General features: G+C 49.0%; 1 long non-coding RNA gene across 1 annotated transcript in view; it reads right to left on the bottom strand.

Moving 5' to 3' along the window:
* Nucleotides 1-552: 552 nt before the first annotated feature.
* Nucleotides 553-20,709, bottom strand: part of LOC145542290 (uncharacterized) — a 44,216-nt gene continuing 24,059 nt past the window's right edge. The window contains exons 4-9 of the long non-coding RNA XR_014079749.1: nt 10,655-10,743; nt 5,676-7,188; nt 5,023-5,520; nt 4,626-4,883; nt 1,175-1,234; nt 553-1,034 (exon numbers count right to left, since the gene is read on the bottom strand). This is a non-coding gene — a long non-coding RNA (uncharacterized LOC145542290). The remainder of the gene's footprint in view (nt 1,035-1,174; nt 1,235-4,625; nt 4,884-5,022; nt 5,521-5,675; nt 7,189-10,654; nt 10,744-20,709) is intronic.

The raw sequence follows: 20,709 nt of genomic DNA, 5'->3' as shown, positions 1-20,709 counted from the left end.
GATCCCTGGGTCAGGAAGATCCCCTGGAGAAGGGAATGGCAACCCACTCCGGTATTCTTGCCTGGGAAATCCCATGGACAGAGGAGCCTGGTGGGCTACAGTCCACGGGGTCCCAAAAGAGAGAGAATTGAGCGACTGAACAACAACAGCCATAATCAAACTATCTATGGGTCTATTTACCTATCTGTCTATCATCTGTCTCCCTTTCCATCCATCTTCTACCTACCTATTCCCTCTTTCTATCATCTATCTATCTGTCCATCCATCTGTCTGTCTTACCTGTCTGCCTTCTATCTACCTATTCTACCTTCTATCTACCTATCTATCTATCCACCCCCTTGGTTCTGTTTCTCTGGAGAACCCTGACTAATGCACACTTCTATCTCATAGATGTACCCATTAGACCCAGGAGGCTGGAAACATGTAGGCTCTAAATGCATAGCATCACAACTATTTTTAAGGAAGAAATCCAGAAAACAAAAGCCAAAGCAACTGCCCTTGTCTATCATGACTCCCCAGACTTGGATTGACAAATAACAAAATTGAGAATAATAAGCTTTCAAACTCCCTTTTTCCTTTTGAGACTCACTAAACGTAAACATCTGGGTTGATTCTGAGGACCGGCAGAGTAGAATTCCCCTAGACTTGGGAGAGAAGGAAAAGAAGGGGCTTTGAAATCAGGCAGGCCCAGGTCCCAGTTCCCTGCCCAGTCACCAGTCGGCTCTGTGACTTTGGGCTAAGCCTCCAGGTTCTCCTCTGCCGAACAGTGTGATGCTATTTCTGTCTCATGGTGTTGGGAGGATGTGAGCCGCTGACAACTGTCGGGCAGAGAGCGCAGTGCCATGGAGTGTGCCAGCAGCATCAAAGGCAACTTTTGTTGGAAGCCCATCAGCCTTCTAGTCTGAGCTCAAGGTGATGAACTTCTGGCTCTCAGTTGCTTTGTCCGTGAAGTGGGAGAGGAACGGACCAGACTCTGCCCTCTAAGCCGACTGATCTCCTCTTAGTTCCTAGTACACACACAGCATCGGACTCAGCTGTGTAGAGAGAAAACCCAGAGGAACAGTGAGTTAATGAGGTAGATAGCTTATTTCTCTCCTGTACAAGCCCCAGTAGGAGCTTTAAGATAGTCAAGTCTCCTATTTTATTGTTCACCATCCTCAACACACAGTTTTACCTCATGGTTAAAATGGTTGCTGAGTGTCTGCCATCACGTCCATCTTCAGCCGGCAGAGAGCTGAAAAGACAAAGGGAAAGGCATATCGTCTCCCTTAGAGACCTTTCTTAGAATGTGCACATGACTCTTCCATGTCCGTCAGAAGGTGGAAGCTGTTACACTCATTTTCTAGGGCTGCTGTGACAAGACGCCACAGACTGAGCGGCTTGCGTGCATGCGGGCTAAGCTGCTTCAGTCATGTCTGACCCTTTGCAACCCCATGGACTGGAGTCCGCCAGGCTCCTCTGTCCATTGGATTCTTGAGGCAAGAATACTGAAGTGAGTTGCCAGGCTCTCCTCCAGGGGATCTTCCTGACCCAGGGATCAAATCACATCTCTTATGTCTCCTGCCTTGGCAGGCGGGTTCTTTACCACTAGTGCCACTTGGAAAGGCCCGAGTGGCTTAAGCAATGGTGGTGGTGGTTTAGTCACTAAGTCGTGTCTGACCCTTTGCGACCCTGTGGACTGTACTCTGCCAGGCTCCTCGGTCCACAGGATTTTCCAGGCAAGAATACTGGAGTGGATTGCCATTTCCTTCTCCAGGGCATCTGCCTGACCCAGGAATCGAACCCAGGTCTCCTGCACTGCAGGCAGATTTTCTACCGACTGAGCTGTGAGGGAGGCTGGAAGTCCAAGGTCAAGGTTTGGTTTCTCGGGGACCCCTCTCCCTGCCTTCGCGCTGTGTCCTCGCTTGGTCTTTTCTCTTTCTGCATGTATGTCTCGCCCAGATGTCCTCTGCTTGCAAGGACACAAGTTTTATGAGATTAAGGCCCACCCTGAAGACCTGATTTTAACTAAATAGACTCTCAAGACCTCATCTCCAAATACAGTTATATGCTGAAGTACTACAGGTTAGGGCCTCAGCATAGAACTTTTGGGAGAACATATGTGACCCGTAACAGCTATGTTTAGTGACCTACTTCCAACGACTAGACTATGAGGACAGAGAAAAAAAAATGTAGCTTTATGGTAGCAAGTCTCCTCCGGCCAGGGTCCCAAGGTCAACCTCATCAGTGCCAACTCCTGTTGATGGCACAGCCTTTGGTATGACCGCACTTTGCCCCCATGGTCTTCCTTCCAAAACCCATCACCCCTGTCTCACCAAGAGAGAAACATCAGGTAAACCTACACAGAGGGACCAACATGCCTCAGAACTGTCAAGGTCACCAAGACCCAGGAAAGTCCGAGAAAGGATGCCTCATGGCTAAATGCAACGTGGGATCCTGGATGGATCCCTGGAACAGAGGCCAGATGTTTGGAAAAATTAGTGAAATCTGGATAAAATCTGCAGTTTCGTTAATAGCAAAGTACCACTGTTTCCCTAGTTGTGGCAAAAGTACGTGGCTACGTAAGAAGTTACCAGTAGGAGAAACTGGGTGTGGGTGTGCAGGGCCTCTCGGTACAAGCTTTGCAACTTTGCTGTGAATCTAAAACTATTCTAAAATTAAAGCTGCCTTTGAAAAATTAGCCCACCCTTGTAAATTACATTCTTTTAATTTATTTATTTATCTATTGATTGCTTGATTGGGGTATAATTGCATTACAATATTGTGTTAGTTTCTGCTGTACGTTGAAGTATATTTATTTATTTTTATTAAAGTATAAGGGCTTCCCTGGTGGCTTGGATGTCAAAGAAACTGCCTGCAATGCTAGAGACCTGGGTTCAATCCCTGGGTCGGAAAGATCCCCTGGAGGAGGAAATGGCAGCCCACTCCAGTATTCTTGCCTGGAGAATCCCGTGGACAGAGGAGCCTCGCGGGCTACAGTCCACGGGGTTGCGATGAGTCCGACACAGCTTAGTGACTAAACCACTGCCACACAGCTGATTACAAAGTTGTGTTAGTCTCTGCTGTACAGCAGAGTGATTCAGTTATACATATATTGCGTTCCTTTTTAAAAGCATTCTTTTCCATTATGGTATATCGGAGGATATTGAATATATATTATAGTTCCCTGAACGACACAGTAGGACTTGGTTGCTGTTCCATCCTATAAATTAAAGCTTCCATCTGCTGACCCCAGACTCAGTCCGCCCCTCCCCTCTCCTGACCCCCGGGGCAGGGGTGGGCAGGGGACACCGACACCGAACAATAAATAACTACGTTAAGTAAGTTGGGGGTATGTTTGGAGCAGGGTGTGGGTAGGGAGAACAGGCCAGGAATGCTGCTGCCAGGTTAAACCCCGAATAGAGTGAGAGCGTAGAAAGGGCTGGCCCACAGCAGGTGCTCAGCAAACCAGGTGCCAAGATGGGTGGGCAGCTCCATCTTGCAAGCATTTTTTAGGGTGACGCTCAGATGAGCTACATTATATAAAGTATGAATGAAGAAGGGACGCTACAGAGGGATGATTCTAAAGTTCTCTGGGTGTCAAGAGGAAGTCAGATCAGGGGCTTCCCTGGGGCCTCAGAGGTTACGTCTCCACCTTCCGATTGCAGGTTCGATCCCTGGTCGGGGAGCTAAGACCCCATATGCCAAAAAACGCCCCATGAAACAGAAGCGATATTGTAACAAATTCAATAAAGACTTTAAAAGTGGAAAAAATAAAAATAAAAATAAAAATAAAAATAAATAAATAAAAGTGGCACACAACAGCAACAACAGAAAATCTTTCTTTAAAGAGGAAATCAGGTTGGAATATTTGCCACAGACCATCCACACAGGGAGAAAGCAGAATTCAGCAGCACCCTGAGGCCTAAGGCTGTCTATCCCACGAAGAGCCCGGGAAGCAGACTTAGAGAGCCTGTTCCATCAGCTCAGAGGCCCAGGATTTGAGAGGATCGATGTTAACATTCCCATTATCAGAGATAAATAATCACCGGGGAAAAGAAGAGTGAAAACGACCTCGGGAGCCCCTGTGACGAGCAGGCTGAGCGTCGTCACTGTCGAACACTTCCGCACAGGAGCTGATTTTATCCCGCTTTTGGAGTTAAAGACCCGGCAGCGCAGCGTGCTTAAGGAAATTGCCCAAAGCCCCAGGGTTTAGCAGCAGCTAGACCCGCCCTGGTTCTCTTCGACGTCGAGGCCAAGGCAGCGCAGGTCCGCCTGGTCCGCTCTCAGCGGCTCCCTTGAAACGGGCTGGCCGGGCGCCCCCAGCCCGCCCCACCCCAGCAGAGGCCACAGAACCAGAAAGGCGCCATTCATGTGGTCCCGCAGGAAGCCGGCGGTGAAAGCAAACACACGCGGAGCCGAGGACGGTGACTCACAGCGGCTGAGCCTCCTTCTAAACGGTCGCACACACTTTTCCAGAGCATTGAAGTCTGGTAGAAATTGTGCTTCCTGGGAAGATATCAAGGAAAATGTGCCAGGAATCAACCAGCAGGCCCTACTCCGAGTCCTCGGCCCCCTTTTTGAGGTTTTTCTTTTTTTCTCTGGGCCATTCCTTTCAAAAAAAAACTTTTCCCCTCCCCACTGACCTTGTTGGCGGTGCTGGTCCCTCGCCTGTACGGCGAGCACTTCTGTGCTGGGTCTGTTCTTTCTTCCGCTCCCTGGCTCTTTGAGCACGACTGTGATGTCTGAGCAGTGGCCCTTCTGATCCAATTGCCGCTCGCCGGCTCATCCTCTCCTCGGGTATCAAGAATGAGGCCAGCGGGGCCTGGGGGCCCTCATTAGACGGGGCAGCCGGCTCTCCCACCGGTCAGAACAGGGAGGGCAGCACTGACTCCACAAATGACCTGTTGGAAAGAAAGCTCCAGGGGTGAGTGAGAGACGCCCACGGGCAGAGTCAGAAGCAGAAGGTTAAAAAAGACAAGAAACACAAAAAAACCCACAAAAGCCTTCTTTCAGACTGTCTAAGTGGCTCCCTTTTGAGACCTGAGGCTCTCCAGAAAAACGTCCTGCGAAGAGCAGACCGTTTTGTGCTGTAGCATCTTCCCTTCGAGGGCAACGCCTCGGGCCAGCGGGTGTCCTCTGGAGCTCTCCGCCCCGCTCAGCCGTCGCTCTGGAGGGCAGGGAGGCCTTATCTCGGTGAGCGTGGCCATGGCCATCTGAGCAGAGGGCGGCGGCCAGCTCCAACCACAGTGGAGTCCGGGAGCTTCCCTGGATGTGGATGGGTCAGCCTCGCTGGAGGGAGGAGGGCAGAGGGGAGTGGGGCCCTGGAGAGCCGCGTGGTGGTGGCAGGTAGCGCAGCGCCCAGCGCGCACACTGCCGGTGGAGGCGGCGCTGGCGGCGGCGCGCGTCGGGGGGGCCTGGCTCTGAGCCCGGCTGACCCAGGCTGACCTGAGCCGGCCGTCTCAGCTCCCTGGGCTTCGTTTGCTTTTCTTGGAAACGGTGATGATTCTGCATCTTCGTGCAGCACCTACTATGCGCTGGCTGCTGGAGAAAGATATCAAGATGATAAGAAGACTGCAGGCAAAGACCGCTTGCTCTGCTAGGGCGGAAAGTAGAAGGTAACAAGAAATAAAGCTGTTTTCAGAAATTAATGAAACAGAAGGGCTTCCCTGGTGGCTCAGTGGTAAAGAACTCGCCTGCCAATGCAGGAGACATGGGTTCAATCCCTGTGTTAGGAAGATCTCCCGGAGAAGGAAATGGCCTCAAAAGAGTCAGACACAAGTTAGGGTCTAAACAACAACAAGGAAGTAGAAACCAAACATAAAATAGAGACTCGATAAAGCCAAAGATGACTCTTTAAAAAGACTGTTGTTGTTCCGTCGCTCAGTCGTGTCCGACTCTTTGTGACCCCATGGACTGCAACATGCCAGGCTTCCCCGTCCTTCTCCATCTCCCAGAGCTTGCTCAAATTCGTGTCCATCAAGTTGGTGATGCCATCCAACCATCTCGTTCTCTGTCGTTCCCTTCTAAGAGTAATTCCCTGGTAAAATTAATCAAATAAAAAAGAAAAGGCACAAATATTGGGCTCTAGTATCAGGAAATAAATTTAAAGGAAGACGTCACTGTATTTTTAACAAGAGGAGATATTATAAAGAATTTCATGCCAATAAATTCAAATGTAGTGGACAAGATTTTAGAAAAATTTAACTTACCAAAACAGACACTAGAAGAATTGAGAAATGTGAACAGTCCTAAATTAACTTTAAAAAATTAATCTGTGATTTAAAAGTTTTCACAATCAAAGATCCGGGTTGAGAAGGCTTCACTAGCAAATTCTTTCAAAGATTTGAGGGAGGGATAACACCAATTTTATATAAACTCCTCCAGTAAATGAGAAAAATATAATGTTTTTCAACTCAGTTTATGAGGACAGCATATCCTTGACACCAAAACCTGAAAGGAAAATTACAGGTCTATGTATCTAATGAATAAAGATGCAAATTCTGAACACAAGGTTGGAAAGCCAAATGCTGAGATATAAAAAAAGATAACATATGACAACCAAGTTGAACTAATTCCAGTAGGGTTAGGTTCATTTGATATTAGAAAATTCATCACTGTGATTTAAATACTAGCAAAATAAATGAGAAAAATTTACTATTGTCTCAATAGATGCAGAAAATCTGATGGCTACCTACTCCAGTGTTCTTGTCTGGGAAATCTCATGGACAGAGGAGGCTGGTGGGCTACAGTCCATAGGGCCGCAAAGAGTTGGACACAACTGAGCCACTGATCATACAGACACAGACACACACACACGCACACACACACATACGTGTAACCATTTACGGTTAAAAACATAAAAGTCTTCATAAACTAGGGATAGAAGGAGAACTTCCTTAACCTGGTAAAAGTGGTATTTACAAAAATAAAATTAAAAAAATTGACAACTTGTCACAAATATAATCTTTAACAGTGAAATATTAAAATCACCAACTGAGATTAGGAAAGAGACATCAGTAAGTGGTACCAACGTTCTATTCAGCATTATACTGGAAAAACTGGTAACAGGCCAGAAAAAGAAGTAATGGGGGACTTCCCTGGTGGTCGTGACGAAGTCTCAGCGCTCCCGATGCAGGGGGCCAAGGGTCCGTCCCCGCTCAGGAAACTAGATCCCACTTGCTGCAGTGAAAACGGAAGATCCGGCAACTAAGACCCAGGGCAGCCATAAATAAATAAACAATAAAATAGTAAAAAAGAAATAGTGGTATAAGCATGAATATGTACAAACAGTAAATAAAATTGTATATGCAGAAAATCTTAAAAAATATTAACAAACTATTAACAACTAATAAAATAGTAATAAATAATAAGGGAATTGGGGAAATATTTGAATATATGAAACCAATATACAAAATCAATTATATTTCTATAACAATTGGAACTTCTAACAACTGGAAAATAAAAGTCTTAATTAATAATTTAAAAAAATTTTATTTTATTAAAAATGCAATAAAAAATTTAATTACACATTCAACAAAATATAAAATCATTAAATATTTAGTTAGAGCTAAAACTAGTAAAAGTATTCAAGACAACTTAAAAAGTTACAAAAGGGTTACTGAGGGAAATTGAAGAGGACTTACTATAAGGAAAAATATGCTAGTTCCTTGGACTGCAAGGAGATCAAACCAGTCAATCCTGAAGGAAATCAGTCCTGAATATTCACTGGAAAGACTGAGGCTGAAGCTGAAACTCCAATATTTTGGCCACCTGATGTGAAGAACTGACTCACTGGAAAAGACCCTGATGCTGGGAAAGATTGAGGGCAGGAGGAGAAGGGGACGACGGGAAATGAGATGGTTGGATGGCATCACCGACTCGATGGACATGAGTTTGAGCAAGCTCCGGGAGTTGGTGATGGGCGGGGAAGCGGTGTGTTGCAGCCCATGGGGTCACAAAGAGTTGGACAAGACTGAGCAACTGAACTGACTGATACTATATTCATATACTGAAGAGTCAATACTATAAAAATGTCAATTCTCCGGAAATTAAGCTCTAGATTCAATGAAATCCCAATCTAAACCTCAACAGATATTTTTTGTGTGTGTGTGTGTATTGACAAGATGATCCTCAAATTTATACTGAAATACAAACAGCCATGAATAGTCAAGACTACCTTAGAAAAGAATGACACAGAGGAAGCACCTGCTCTACCAAACATGAAGACAAGACACTGGTGATGGTGAGATTGAGGCAGACGGAGCAAATTAACAACAGAGAGTCCAGAAACAGATGCCCACATCTCTGAAAACCTGACCGCCCATCAAGGTGGCACCGTAGAGCAATGCAGAAGGGATAACATTCTCAAACAGGGCTGGGTCCGTTGGACAAACATACAGAACAAGATTAACCTTGATATTTTTCACACAGTTTACAAAAACCAACTCCGCAAAGTTGGGCTCTCACCTGACACCATGTTTGTGCTCTCCCTGGAAACCTGGAATTGGGGGGGGGGGGCTGTGTGTGTGAGTGTGAGAGAAAGAGAAAGAAAGTAAGTGTGTCAAGTGTGGCTCTATGTCAGCGAAAGTAGCTCAGTCGTGTACAGCTCTTTGCGGCCCCATGGACTGTAGCCCGCCAGGCTCCTCTGTCTATGGGATTCTCCAGGCAAGAATACCGGAGTGGGTTGCCATGCCCTTTTCCAGGGGATCTTCCTGACCCACGTCTCCTGCATTGGCAGTCGGGTTCTTCTACCGCTGAGCCACCAGGGAAGCTTCCATAGTCTGGCCTTTTCCAGAACGTCATGGAGTTGGAATCATACAGTGGGCAGCATTTTCAGACTGGCTTCTTTCCCTTGGCAGTCTGCATTTGTTAATATGTCTCTGTCTTTTCGGAACCTGCTAAGCTCCGTTCTTTTCAGCACTGACCCCGGGACCGAGGTGGGGCAGGAGATGCTGCAGGCTGGGCCAAGGTCTGCTCAGAGCCTGGTGCTGCTGCGGTCCACTATAGGAGTTAGAGCAGGGACAGGGAAAGCGGGGGAGGCTCTTGCTGAAGCCCAGCCCAGACGTGTGGACGGCCCTCCTGGGGAGCCCTGCAGATGGGCTCAGCCCGCTCAGATGCGTCCCTCCCTCCCCTCCCTGGGGCAGCACAAGCCCGTGACCAAAACAAAGGATCCTGAGTGGTGACAAGGGAGCCGGGAGCCACCTCACCCCACGCCCTGCCCGGCAAGGAAAGACCACCCTGGGAGGAAAGTGCCCGCCCCCTGATCCACCTCGGCCTGAGCCTGGAAAGCCGCTGGCTCTCCGCCCCCTCCACGGGCGGAGGGCTTTGCCGATGGCCCAGCCAGCCTCCCGAACCTCCCCCCTGGATGGGAACGGGCTGGGGGGTCATCGTGCCGTCTCCCTCCAGGGCCGAGACAAGTGTTCCTCCGCGTCTGACGCCGGCCTGGATGGTCTCAGCCCCGGGGTCCCCGGCGATTGCTCCCCGCTTCCTCGGCCACCTTCCTGGCTTCCTCCTTAGCTTGGCATCATTCATGCCCGCGAAATGAACAGAGGAACAAGCTTTTCACCCGGGGTCACCCCTCGGCCGGAAGAATTCACGCGAAGTGTTGCAAAACTCGGCCACCGTCCAAGGCTGGCCTCCTGAGTCCCGGCGGGCGAGGCGAAGGCTGGGGCTCCAGGAGCCTCTGCCTGGTGGCGGGCGGGGAGGGGAGGGCTGGAGAAGAAACGGACCGTGTGGACCAGCCCCCGAAGAAGGGGAGCCCTGTGAACGGCATCGGACACCTCCTCCCTAAAGAGCTTCGAGGAGCTGTCGTTAGGGTCCGCCTCTCGCAACGCGGGGTACCCCGGGCTGTGCATCTCAGCCATCACTTCTGACGCCCAAACTACAAAGGTCTCTGATGTTTCTTCTTGCGGACGTCTTTTTTCTCCCCCGCAATCTGAACTTTTTTCCCCCAAGGTCCCCTACTTTCCAGTGAACCCTCTCCCGTCTCTTTTTCTTGCTGAAGCTGCAGATGTACACGGCGGTGGTGTGAAAAAAGCTAATTAAACTGCAGCGACTCGGTGGGGGGCAGGCAAGTCCCCACCGCGCTCAGGGAGAGATTGATCGCGCTGTCAGTCCGCTCCGCTGGGTGTCATAACTTAGTGACAAACCGAGGCTTACAGAGGCCCAGAGCCACTCTCCCCCTTTGTCGTCTGGCAGACTTCAAAGCGGCGGGGAGGTTTCGTGTTTTTCCTAAGTAGTTAGGGCAGGAGTCGCTCACAGTTTAGAATCTGTGCACAACTCAAGGTGGAGAGTGGGGGAAGGGAGCACCAAACCACCCCGAAATGATTCGTTGGATTGAAAAAAAGAAGAAGGAAAAGAAAACCAAAGCCGAGCGAAGCCAGTGAAACGGAGGCCGGTGGTAGAAGCACGCTCTTGGCAGGGGTTGTTGGAGACTTTGCATTATTTGTCTAAGCCACACAGAGGCCTGCTGGGGCGAGGCACGCAGTCTGGAAATTAGGTTTTCTAGGGGAAGAAAAATGACTATAAATGCTACAGTGCTGGTGGCTTCCTAAGCAAGGGGGTTTATTTTAATCAGTGCAGGAGGAAGCTGGGTGGGGTGTGGGGGGCTCACAGGGATGTGTTTGAGGGTGAATACCAACAATTAGTATCACAGAAATAACTGAAGACTCACCTTATCTTGAACGTACACAGATCTCTGGAGACAGCGTGGTGGAAACTGGGCTTTCTCAGGATATTTACCTTCAGCTCCAGAGCAGAGACCTGAAATCAGAGCAAGGTGGGGAAGCTGCAGTCATGTCACCCTTGGGATGCGAATGGTTTTCCGGGAAGTAGCAGTGAGCCCCTTGAGGACACTGTTGGGGTCGGGCCCCTTATAGGGCTGGGGGGCGTCACGCTCTGTGGGGGCCAGTTCTACCCGTCACTTTGGGCAGAGGCAGGCCCTGGACAGGGAGCAGCTCTGCAGTGGCCACATGTGGACTCTGAAGGTGCACGGGTGGACATCAAAGATGGGGCGACCCAGCCCACGTGGTGTGGGAGGGGAGCAGAGGCTCTGCTGTGTGACTCTGGGTAAGTCTGTCGACCTCTCTGGGCTTCGGTTTCATCCTCCTCCATAAAGGGAAATAATCCTTTCTTCCTCACTCAGTGGGTTGTAAAAATGTATTAAGCAGCGCTGATGACAGTGTTTCACAAATTAGCTGTTAGGCGCATCCATCAGGAAATGGAAGCAGGGAAAGAGCGTTTTCTACATGTGCTGGGCAGGTGACTTGCATGAAGGAAGTTATCGCGGCAGCACCCACGTGGGCAACCGACACCCGCGTGGATCTCCTGTAGCACTTTCACTGAAATTCCCTCTGGCTTACGTTGCGTCTAAAATCCACTCAGGATAAACAATGGCCTTGATTCTCTTCTATGTGTATGTATGAATCTAGGCATGCCTATTTGTATCCTGATAAGCAAAAACAAGAAGAAGAAAAATCACAGTGGTAGATTCCAGTTTTACTGCTATGAGTAAAACGATGGACTGGGCCATCTGCAGGAAGAAGAGGGGCAGGGTGCAGGGGGGCCCTGCACACACCAGGATGTCCCGGCAGGTGGCTGGTAGAGCAACAGCCCCCCGTGGAACAACACCCCGCGGCCCCCACGGCTGGGCCGAAGCCTGGTGCGCTCCAGAGTGGACTTTTGTCAGTGTGCTCAGGGCTCTGATGGCCCCTCAAGCAAATTCACGCTGACTGAGCTGCCAGGACACCCATCCAATGTGTAGACCGATCCATCTGCAAACTGGGCCCTGGCTCTTGCTTAGTGACTGGCAACCCAAGGATAGCCAGCAAGGTGGATTCTCAACCACTGGACCACCAGGGAAGCCCCTGACTTTCTTTTCAGGTCATAGACTGGTGCCTTCACTTTTTGACATTATCTCTGACACATCGCAATTGAGTGCATCACAGCTGATTTTCGTTGGGGTATTCTAGTCTTTGCTAGAAGTACCCATATTAATAAATACAACCTGCAAAGTGAGCTCCTTCTATATACACCCAAGGCATCTTGTTATAGTGATTCCTATTTATTAAAGTTGCAGAATTACTTTGAAGAAACCAATAACTTCCTTTGTAAGACTCCAGAGGACTCGAGTCTACTAGACCTGGGTTCTGCTTCTCCAACTACCGAGAGATTTCCTCAGATGGAATCTCTGTGGAATAGAGCTCTGGCTTCTCTAACAAAGTTGAGTCTGGTCCCAGCCCTCTGAGCCAGCGATGCCACGCCTCCATTATATCTGAGACTCACTCCCACCCGGGGCCCCAGGAGACAAGGACAGGAATGGTTGTTGCAGCATTTTTTCCCATGAGTCAAAGATGAAAAACAGCCTTAGTGTCTCTCGGCAGCAGGAAGAACAAATCGCAGCGGATTCGTATCAAGACACGCTATTGGTTGGAGAAAATGACTGCACCATGGAGGAGGGCGTGGATGCAAATAAATCTCAAAAACAAAAAATGATGAACAAAGAAATGCAAGTCACAGAGGACGACATGGTGCAATTTTGTTAATAAAAAGTGCAAAACCAGGCCACAGTCAATACATTGATCAGGGATGTATACACAAGTGGAGACATTGTGAAAGAAGGGAGGGGGAAGGAGGAAGCAGGGGGGATGGGGAGGGCAGGAAGAGGAGGGTCTTCTTTCTGGAGTGAGGCTGTGTCCTCCCGGCTCAAGGAGACTCAGGCAGGCAGTGTGTTGGGTATAGGGGTGCAACCAGTGAGATCATCGAGATCTCAGTGTTCTTGTGTTAGAGGCTATTTAGATACACAGCACGGAGAAGGTGATGGTGACCCACTCCAGTACTCTTGCCTGGAAAATCCCATGGGCGGAGGAGCCTGGTAGGCTGCAGTCCATGGGGTCGCGAAGAGTCGGACACGACTGAGCGACTTCACTTTCACTCTTCACTTTCATGGACTGGAGAAGGAAATGGCAACCCACTTCAGTGTTCTTGCCTGGAGAATCCCAGGGACGGGGGAGCCTGGTGGGCTGCAGTCCATGGGGTCCCAAAGAGTCAGACACCACTGAAGCAACTTAGCACGCAGTCACACAAGTAGGTAGCAAGGTTTGCAAACTAGAATGCTCACATAATGGGCAGATTTTCTAGAGGAACAAAAGAAGGCAAAGGTAGTTCATAGCAGGGATGTCTGAAAAACAAATAGCATCCTGTATGTCTTCTTTTAATGAGGTATCTGTTCAGCTCTCTGGCCCATTTTTTAAATTGGGTTGTTTATTTCCTTATTGCTAAGTTTTAAGAGTTTTTCGTATCTTTTGTATATAACTTCTAGATCAGATATTTTTTGCAAACATTTCCCCCTAATCTGTGGCTTGTTTTTTCATTCTCTATCACAGACAAGATATTTTAATTTTGATAAACTTTAAGTTATTAAAAAATAACATCTAGGAGTTCTGCTCCCGAGAGAGTCCCAGAAAGTTGCTCAGAAAACAGAATAGAGGGAGTCTCGGAGCTCGCCATCTCCAGTGATCTCTACGTTGGGAAAAAACATGGAGTCTGCTCCGGCAGCCCCCGACCCCGCTGCCAGTGAGCTGGGCAGCAGCAGCTCGGACAGGGCCACTGGCTCCAGGGAGACCCCGCTGAACCAGGAATCCGCCCACAAGAGCGAGCCGCCCACCCCGGTGTGCAGACAGAGCTGTTCCAGCACCAGCAGAGGTGACTTTACAATCTCCAGACACAGACGTGTCTCTCAGAAGTGGAGTGAAGGAAGGAGAACCACATACTACAGACGATGAGCAGAGGAAAAGTTGACACTGAGAAGTTATGACGAACTTGTCGAGAATGCCAACTGACAAAGGCAGGTAAGGGAATACTTGGAGCAACGGAACAAGGACAGGTCTGAAGGGCGGGCCGATGTGCTTCCGAGGGTGTTAAGGGAATTGGCAGGCGTGTTTATAGACTCTTCTAATTAGTTTTAAAGAAATCTGAAGAAGTGGACAGAGAGGGGGAAGAGACGCCATGACGGGATGCCGCCCTTCCAGGAGCAACGAGGCCTGTATCATCCCTCATGATCGATGCCTGTCATGGGGAGGAGTGACTGCTTAAAAGTTAATGGATTTCTGAGAGTCAAATCAGAGAAGAACCAAGGGTATATGTCACAAGCTTAAAAAGTTCTCCATAAACTGCATTGCTTTTCATTTTCACTGCACAATCATAAAGCCGGTGGATGATGGTTAGAAGACCACAGTGACAATACAGCATGTACTCCCAGGAACGTTTGCATGACAAGGAGAATATATCTGAAAGGACAGGGCACCTGGCAGGGTGAACTGCCTGTAACGCTCGGTTGTGCAGGTAATGAAGCAGGGGGAAAGCAAGGCAAGTGAAATACTTTGATAATCAACAACGATGCTTCTTTCAGTGATCATATTGGTTGACTGATGCTGACAAGGGTGAAATTACTGTATTTTACCATTTTTGGCACTCATGAGCCACTTTGGATAAGCATGTTTCTACAGAAAGTGCCTCAAGATTGGTGAGCTGCTAAACTTTCTCGAGACCCCCAGGAGAATCAGTAGAACAAATGAGGCACCACTGAAAGGACCCTAGAAAATTCTAAAGCTCAATTTCTAATCTTGAGTGTGGGTGCATATTCACATATATGTAGGGCTCACTCGTGAGACTGCCATCGGTCGTGTTTTATTAGACCAAAGCCTGTTAGAGCCAGGAGGGGTCTTATGAACCATCTCATCTCCCCTCTCCCCTCATTTAAACTGGCTCTCACAGAGGTCAGAATATGCCTGAGGCCCCATTCCTGGTAGGTAACAAGGCTGCGACTAGAACACAGATCTTCTTCCTCCCTGACAGTGCTCCTTCCACTTGTATGCTGTGCCAAGATGCTCAGAAGTTCCAGTAAGTTTCTTTCCACCAGGAGATGCCCCCCTCCGAGGCTATTACGATAGGTATGCAGGTTAACCCAGCCTTAGGTGGAGATACGTTTGAAGGTCAGCACACTTTGTCTTGGCTGTGCATCAGTAGCAGAACGTTCTCAGTATTATTATTTTTTAATCTCATCAGGCCTTTTTATTATTCTTTAAAAATTAGCTAGTGGGCTTGTGGCTCTGCCAGTAAAGCCATTCAGGAGCATAGTGAAAATTCGTATGCGTCTCCTGCTTTGATTTAATAGAAAGTAAAATAAGGGACATAGAGTGGGGCATCCTGTTCTTGGAGCCTCTAAGCTCTCTGGAGCTGGAGGCAGCCAGCCCTAGCTGTGCAGTGGGGGAGGATGTCTCTCAGCAGCTGTCATCTTTCCTCAAGGCAGAGGGTTTGTCTGGGCCTTTTATGGGGATGCTCCTGAGCAAGTCTGCAAATGGAATACTATGTAGTCAGTAAAACTCACGTTGTGGTGGAAGATACTTGGGATCTTGTGCTTGTGAAAAGTCACAGCTTTCATAGTAGTGTGCATGGAATAGGATCATTTTTATAAAAACTTGTGTGTGTGTGTGTGTTAACATGGGCCCAAATGTACATAAATGATGAAAGGATAAGGTGGTCATCTCTGGATAGTGGGTTTATCTATGAGTTTCTCTTTCTCTGTGCCCTTCTCTATTTTCTGAGTTTCCTGCCTTAATGTGTGCATTATTTTTGTAACTGGAAAAAAAATAAATCTAATTTTTTTTGAAAAAAAAAAACATCTAGAATGGTTAAAGAAGAACAATGGAATGAATAATACCAACTATCATACCAAGTTAGTGAAGTAAGTCAGACGGAAAGACAAATGTTTTATGATATCACTTATATGTGGAGTCTGAAAAAGTAATACAAGTGAATTTATTTACAAAACAACTAGACTCACAAATGTAGAAATCAAGTTTATGGTTATCACCAAAGGGGGAAGAAGGGACAATAAATTAGGAGCATGGGATCAGGAGACACGAGCTGCCATGTATGAAACAGATGAACGACAGGCGCCTGCTGTGCAACAGGGACCTGCACTCAGTACCTTGTAATAAACGCTAAGGGAAGAGAATCAGAGGAGGATTAGACGTGTATCACCACCTCACTTTCCGTACATCTGAAACATTGTAAATCGGCTTCGCCAGCAACCAAAGAAACACACGGCTTCTAGAAGAAGGCTTAGGGCCGGCACGAGCCGGGGCTGCTCTCAGCCACCTTCCAGGTCCCAGCTCACATCACACACTTCGTGTAGTCGGCACACTGCTCGGGAACTCTCCGACGGCGGGACAGGATGGGGCAGGCCTGCGGGAGTCTTAGTTCTGATACAAGGAAAGGAGGCCACAGGAGGCGGCGCCCCAGAGGGTGGGTGATCGAGTCTGCCCCCTTGGCTCCACGTGTGAAGGTCAGTGTGTGACCGCGGACGTGAGAGGGGAAGCACAGCGGGCGTCAGGGCAGCTCTCAGCATCAACACGGAGCGGTGGTATCAGGCCAACCACGAAGGAAGAGGCTGACGAGCTACTGCTTGTCTTCACCTCAGGAGCCACTCCTCAGAGAGGTGGGGGGGACCCTGCGGCCACTCCCCAACACTTCCGTTAACTTTAATCCTTGCAGAGCTCTTCATAGCTTCTCCCGATTTTAGGGTCTGTTGCTGTGTTTGTTTATTGCTGGTCCTCCACCCTCCTCCCTCCCTGGAGTCCCTGCCCCTGGAGAGTCAACTTTGTCCCCTTAATTTCTGAGTCAGAGTAGCATCCTGTGAAGGCTCCCTCCATGAGAATAACATTCAGACATCCAACAACATAGCCTCAAACAGAGCTGCAAGAAACAGCTTTTTCTAGTTACCCAGGAAGACAGATAAGATGCTGGTAGCTGTAATCTCTGTCTCTCCGTCTCTCCAGCCCGCTCCTAATTACTAAGAATAGGCAAAAGTTTCAAACTGCCTCCTTAAAAGTTTCTTGGTCCTGACTAATAAGTAACGTTTCAAGGGTCCATGTCCAAGCCTCTCCTGTGCATTTGGAATTTAGACAAAACATGGATATTTTCTTGGGTGTTTAGAAGAATTCCCTTTCTCCTCCCTGGAGGAGTCAGGAGACATTTCCAGAGGAGCCCTGGGAAGTGATCTGCTAGTCCAGACCCGGCACCAGTGACGTGGGGCTTTCTGAAGCGCTTGTTTGCCGGTCCCCGCAGGACGAACACAAGCTTTCTCCTCATACCTGCCGGGCATCTGGGCCAGGTATCCCTGCGCAGCCCCTCCACTCTGACGGGAAGAGCCTCTCTCCCGCAGGAGGAACAGGTAGGAGCGGCGGCCCATCCCCGCTGCCAGCAGGCTGAGTTCCTCTGGCCGCTAAACCAGGAAGCTCATAAAAAGACTTATCTCTGGGTAACCCGTGCCTCCCATTTCCACCCGCCTGGCGCCTGGGAAAGGACAACAAAGGGGTGTAGAGAACAATGCCCGTCTGTAAGGCCAAGCCTGCCGCGGAGTCATGGGAACCCCAGGGGCTCTGTCCTTCCCTGCCTTGGCCCCGTGCCCGGGCGGGGGCCAGGCGTGCTCCTTGGTAGACCAGATGGCCCTGGTGGCCATGGTTTGCAGTCTTACCCATGTTTTTCTTAAACTCTTTTAAGAGAGCATTTTATTTCTTAGAATACTGCTGATGTCATGACTCTAGAATAACTGTGCCACCTCCTCCCTGGATGGAGCTGAAGACAAATCCCGTGGAAGGTCACTCCCTGCCCCTCACCTCCATCCTGACCACCCCTCCACCAGGTGGAATTCTCCATCCAAAAGAGCACTGCCCTAGGGTCAGGAGGTGGCCACAGGCCCCCCTGGTCTGCCTGAGCCTCAACAACTATCCATGGAGTCACCTCTCTCACGACAGCCTGTCCTGACAGGCCCCTTGGGCAGGTGAGTGTCCAGGTGAGTCCCTAAGGTGGCCCCTGCCCTTCTTCCCTCCCCTGCAACCCATCCCACCATGGCGGAGTTACCCGATATTCTTTTCTTTACATTCCCCATTTGCTGTTTCATTGGAGGTTTGCCACCAACCTGAGAAGTACACAGATACCTATTTTTATCTCTCCTTTATGGATAAATTAGCTGATGTACAGCTTTGTTTAAGGCCGTTATCAATCACTGGCTGAGAGAGGACTTGTGACCCTTGCCTCCTGTCCTGAGGCTGTTTCTATTCTATAACCAGCTCAGAATCACTTCCCCAGGTTTTAGGTCCCAATGCATTTCACAGTCCCCATCACACTATTAGTGATAAAAAGGGCGTCGGGTGTACCCACGGCCCACCCCTCACGAGGGAAGTGAGCTCCATAGATGGCTCCGGGATGGCACAGGGCGGGTGGCCGAGACTGGATGAGGTGGTTGGGCTGGCCGCCCGCTCCGTCTCACCCCAGGCCTGGCCGCTGCTGCCAGGCCCTCTGGCACTGGGCATCCAAAGCCTTTGCTCTCTAATTTCTCTCCTCCCCGCCAGGGCACCAGGCAGGCCTTGTGTCCTGGGCCTCATATCCTCTGCCTGGCTCCTGTGTCAACCAGCTTCCTCTGAGGAGGGCAGCCGCAGGAAGGGAGCGGGAGAACTCCACACAAACAGAGGGTGTGGGGAGGGAGTGAGATGAGAGTGGAGAGAGAAACACGGCGACCATCCCGGTCTCCAAGGACGCAGGGGCGCAGGAAAATCCGTCGTTTCTGATTACGGGTTCAGTCTGGGAAAACTCATAAAGTGAGAAAAGAAAAGGTGTTCGTTTGGTAAAATCACCACCAATTGGAGCTGATGAAGCACAACGCTGTCGCCCGGGTCTGCTGACTGCACATCCCCATGGCCGCCCTGCGCGTCATCCCCGCTGCCGTCGCCCGGGCCTGACGACCACACATTCCCTTGGCAACCCTGCGTGTCATCGGGAGTGACAGACGGACCTCAGTGTTGGTTACACTATGTGAGGACGGTTATCTGTCTGCTCGGAGGACAGTGTGGCCAGAGCTTTGGGGTTAGAAGGGATGCAAAAAAGAGCCCTATTTACAGCAAACTGAAGCTTAATTAACACTACTATCTGTTATACTGGGCTTCCCAGGTGGGGCCAGTGGTGAAGAATCTTCCTGCCAATGCAGGAGACAGAAGAGACAAGGGTTTGATCCCTGGGTCAGGAAGATATATAGGAAAGTTGTTAAGAGAGTAAATCCAAAGAGTTCTCATTACAAGGAAAGAATATACTTCTTTCTCTTATTTTTATCCATATGGTGATGGATTTTCACCACTAAGTTTATTTCAGTCATTTCATGCTGTATATGAATCTAATCATGGTGCTGTACACCTTTTATTGATACAATGTTGTATCAATCATTGTATGTCAGTGATAGTGGTTTCTCTGATGGCTCAGTGGTAAAGAACCCGCCTGCTAATGCAGGAGATGACGGTTCACTCCCCGGGTCGGGAAAATCTAGTGGAGAAGGAAATGGCAACTCACTCCAGTATTCTTCCCATGGACAGAGGAGCCTGGCAGGCTGCAGTCCTTGGGGTCGCAAAAGAGTCGGACACAACGACTAAACAGCAGCAACATGTCAACGATATCTCAATAAAACTGGAGGAAAGCTCTCACACACCCAAATATGAGACGTAAAAGGGCAAACCATGGACTCAGAAAAAAAATCTGAAACAAAAAAATTGTCTTGAGTCCTGCCTGTGCCCCTCTCCTCTGGTCTCTGATGTGAGGCCCAGCAGGTAGCCACAGGGCCGCGGAGGCTGATGATGAGCCCTGGCCAAGCTCTAAAGGAGCAAGAAGTGAGACACTCACTTCTAGAGCAAGGGCCGAGGGTGACCCTCAACCAGGCGGGCTCCTGAACCATACCCGGGAGACTTCCGCGGGCTCCCTAGCTCTGGGCTCCTCTCACGTTTCCTTAAAGAGCTCCGCATTGAAAAAGAAAAACATACTGCGTGGAAACAGAGATGGGGTCACATGAAAAAGCCAAATCCCGCCATCCTCCAAGTCAGCTTACTGGTGGGAAGACAAAGACGCAGCCAGGCATTCTGTGTTCACTTTGAACACGTGCTTACGAGTCTTTTTCTGGCCCCCTTGTCTCTCCCTCCTCATCCTTCCCCCAGACACAAAATATCTGCAGACCACAAATAAACATCTCGTGAGACAGCTCAGGTTTTCAGCATCAGTGCCTTGCACAGCTCTGATCTTGTTTTAAAAGCTTTTGTGACCACATGAGCCAGCAATTCCACTGCTAGGTATGCACCTAAGGGAACTGAAAACGGATGTCCACACAAAAGCTGGCCCATGAGTGTTTATAGCATCATTATTCATAAGAGCCCAGAGATGGAAAAAACCTGAATGTATCAACTGACGGACGGATGAAGGAAGTGTGGTATATCCACACAATGGAATATTATTTGGCAATAAAAAGAATGAAGTAACAACGCATGCTACAACAGGAGTGAGCCTTGAGATCCAGATCCTAAGTGAAAGAAGCCAGACACAGAAGACCACGTAGTATTTGATTCCATTTACAGGAAATGTCCTGAAACGGAAAAATCTATAAAGACAAAGAGTAGGTTAGCAGCCGCCAGGAGCTGGGGGTGGAAGGCAGGGAGCAGTTCAAGGCTTGGAGATTCCTTTCAGAGGTGATGAAAATGATCCCTAATTAACTACTATGGTGATGGTTGTTCAACTCTGTGAATACGCTAATCACTGAATTGGAGGCTGTTATGTGAGTGGACTGTATGGTATATGAACTATATCTCAATTAGGTTGCTTTTGAAAAGTTTTAGCTATTTTGAAAGTGAAAGT

The sequence above is a fragment of the Giraffa tippelskirchi genome, chromosome 3 (assembly GCF_054371585.1).
Source record: "Giraffa tippelskirchi isolate mGirTip1 chromosome 3, T2T-mGirTip1v1.2.pri, whole genome shotgun sequence".
Lineage (NCBI taxonomy): Eukaryota > Metazoa > Chordata > Mammalia > Artiodactyla > Giraffidae > Giraffa > Giraffa tippelskirchi.
Note: the sequence above shows the minus strand (reverse complement) of the source record. Positions and strands in the feature narration are given on the sequence as shown.